Source organism: Pavona decussata, unplaced genomic scaffold, assembly GCF_977016875.1.
Source record: "Pavona decussata unplaced genomic scaffold, jaPavDecu1.1 SCAFFOLD_3999, whole genome shotgun sequence".
Taxonomy (NCBI): Eukaryota; Metazoa; Cnidaria; class Anthozoa; order Scleractinia; family Agariciidae; genus Pavona; species Pavona decussata.
The window spans coordinates 12,501-15,921 of record NW_028146586.1 but is presented as its reverse complement, the minus strand read 5'-3'; the positions used below and the strand labels follow the sequence as shown (position 1 = coordinate 15,921).

The following is a 3,421-nucleotide window of genomic DNA, read 5'->3' as shown; positions in this document are numbered from 1 at the left end:
GATGGCCGGAAACGGTGTTGACGCAATGTGATTTCTGCCCAGTGCTCTGAATGTCAAAGTGAAGAAATTCAACCAAGCGCGGGTAACGGCGGGAGTAACTATGACTCTCTTAAGGTAGCCAAATGCCTCGTCATCTAATTGTGACGCGCATGAATGGATTAACGAGATTCCCACTGTCCCTATCTACTATCTAGCGAAACCGCAGCAAAGGGAACGGACTTTGCATAATCAGCGGGGAAAGAAGACCCTGTTGAGCTTGACTCTAGTCTGACCTTGTGAAAAGACATGAGAGGTGTAGAATAAGTGGGAGCAGCAATGCGCCGGTGAAATACCACTACTCTTATCGTTTTTTTACTTATTGGATGGAGCGGAGGCGGACCGCAAGGTCCACGTTCTGGACTTAACGCCCGTCTTCGGACGGGCGGATCCTCGTCCAAGACACCGTCAGGTTGGGAGTTTGGCTGGGGCGGCACATCTGTCAAATGATAACGCAGGTGTCCTAAGGTGAGCTCAATGAGAACAGAAATCTCATGTAGAACAAAAGGGTAAAAGCTCACTTGATTTTGATTTTCAGTACGAATACAAACTGTGAAAGCATGGCCTATCGATCCTTTAGTCTTTAGGAGTTTTAAGCTAGAGGTGTCAGAAAAGTTACCACAGGGATAACTGGCTTGTGGCAGCCAAGCGTTCATAGCGACGTTGCTTTTTGATCCTTCGATGTCGGCTCTTCCTATCATTGCGAAGCAGAATTCGCCAAGTGATGGATTGTTCACCCACCAATAGGGAACGTGAGCTGGGTTTAGACCGTCGTGAGACAGGTTAGTTTTACCCTACTGATGAAGTGTTGTTGCAATAGTAATTCTGCTCAGTACGAGAGGAACCGCAGATTCAGACAATTGGCATTTGCACTTGCCTGAAAAGACAATGGTGCGAAGCTACCATCTGTTGGATTATGACTGAACGCCTCTAAGTCAGAATCCGTGCTAGAAAGCAACGATGATTACCTCCAGAGAACTTTAGGCGAACCAGAATAGAGGGTTTCGGCCCTCATGCGTCCCAAAGTGCCAAGGGGGACAAAAGCTCCCAAGGCACTGCCGCTAGCAAATTCTAACGTTTCTGGAGATAAATCCTTTGCAGACGACTTAAATAAAGAACGGGGTATTGTAAGTTGTAGAGTAGCCTTGTTGCTACGATCTTCTGAGATTAAGCCTTTGTTCTAAGATTTGTATCACATCTTTTTTTTGACAAGGTCAAAAGTCCTCCTCACACCATGAAATATTTTTTAAGTCAAAGGTCCTCCTCACACCACAAAATATTTTCAAAGTCAAAAGTCCTCCTCACACAATTTAATATTTTGTAACTGAAAGGTCCACCACAAAACCCAATTCTTTTCTAAGTGAAAAGTCCTCAAAATTTTTAGAAAAACTCTTAGAAAAATTGTTTGGTATGAGAAGGACCTCGACTTCGAAAATTCTGTGGTGTGGGGAGGTCTTTTGACCTACCAAAAAAATTGGTGGTGTGAGGAGGACCTCTGACTTAGAATTAGGGTTTGAAATGGGGTTAGGGTTAGGGTTAGGGTAAGTGTTAGGGTTAGGAAAAAGGTTTAAATGATATTTGGAGAGGTTTTTCGGGTGTTTAGAGGCTATTTATGCTATGTAACGAGTATTTGCTTATATACTTGCTTATATACTTAGGTCAACAATTTATAGCAAAAATGTGTTCCAGCCAAGTTCTTTTAGACGCTCTTTCGAATGGCAACATTCCCGATTGAAAATGGCGACCTACCAAAATCCGCACTTTGCTTCCCCGTCCATATAGAGGTGAGTATTTGACTTTGCTTCCGTCAGAGTCAAGGAAACACATTGAAAATGGAATCAGCATACAAGAAAACCTAGTTTGGGATAGGTTTTGTGCCTTCCGTGGTATTATAACCATAGAACTGCTCCTGAGGGGGGTAGGGTAGGCCCACCAAAAAGTGCACTTCTGGTTAGGTCGCTAATTTCTAAAATAAATGTGTCCCAACCAAGTTTTTTTGGACGCTCTTTCGAATGGCAACATTCCTGATTGAAAATGCCGACCTACCAAAATCCGCACTTTGCTTCCCCGTCCATATAGGGGTGAGTATTTGGCTTTGCTTTCGTCAGAGTCAAGGAAACACATTGAAAATGGAATCAGCATACAAGAAAACCTAGTTTGGGATAGGTTTTGTGCCTTCCGTGGTATTATAACCATAGAACTGCTCCTGAGGGGGGTAGGGTAGGCCCACCAAAAAGTGCACTTCTGGTTAGGTCGCTAATTTCTAAAATAAATGTGTCCCAACCAAGTTTTTTTGGACGCTCTTTCGAATGGCAACATTCCTGATTGAAAATGCCGACCTACCAAAATCCGCACTTTGCTTCCCCGTCCATATAGGGGTGAGTATTTGGCTTTGCCTTTGTCAGACTCAAGTAAAAGCATTTAAAATGGAGTCAGCATACAAGAAAACCTAGATTGGGATAGTTTTTCTGCCTACCGTGGGATCATAACCATAGAACTGCCCCTGAGGGAGGTAGGGTTAGGGTTAGCGTTAGGGTTAACGTTGGGGTTAGGATTGAAGACAGAAGATTGGTGATGTCAGGAGGACCTTCTTAAAACAAACAGAAATACACTTATTAGGGGACTAGGGCCAGTGGACTCAGAAATGTCTTTCGTAGCAGTCTCCTATAAGAGTATTTTTCTCTGATTTAGGTGACTCCTCCTCACACCACCATTTTTCTTAGTCGAAAGACCTCTTCACAGCACGACTTTCCTGATGGATTTCTATGTAACTGCTCGTGCTGAGAGGTGTGTCGAAAGTTGATCATGTTCCCGTAAAATCTGAGGTCTCCACTGTCTAGCGAGGTACTTACAGTGAATATAGTGAATTTTTCAAAAATTGGAGAATTCTGACTTTTGCGATGAATTTTAATGTAATTGGTCGTGCTGAGAGGCGTGTTAAAATTTGAACATGTTCCCGTAAAATCTGAGGTGAGAATTAGTGAGGTACTTACAGTGCGTATAGTGACAAATCTTTAAAAGCGTGAAATTATGGGATGTTGTGGCTTCAATGGGTTTTTAAGATGTCACCAGTCATTTGGCATGACTTACAAACGATTTGGCTGGTTGTGGGTTCGATTTTCAAAATTTCATTTTTTTCGCGTTTTTATTTTCTGTCTACCATATCATGCAGTCTCCTTATTAGCGTTTGGGGGTTATAGTGTGGGCAGGTTGGTCGCAAAGGTTCCGAGAGGAGCTGGCTAGTAAACCCTGTCCCTTATGTTCCACGGCGGCAAGGCGGAGAAATAGAGGGCAGAATTGACTAACGGGCAAGGAAAGTTGGGCTTGTAGCTTTCCTTTCGAAGGAGGGAAAAGATGATGCCCGAAAGCATTGTCACTGTAGTGG

General features: G+C 43.4%; 1 pseudogene; it reads left to right on the top strand.

Moving 5' to 3' along the window:
- Positions 1-1,227, top strand: LOC146445721 (large subunit ribosomal RNA; annotated as a pseudogene; the record flags this gene model as incomplete).
- Between the last annotated feature and the right edge of the window lie 2,194 nt (positions 1,228-3,421).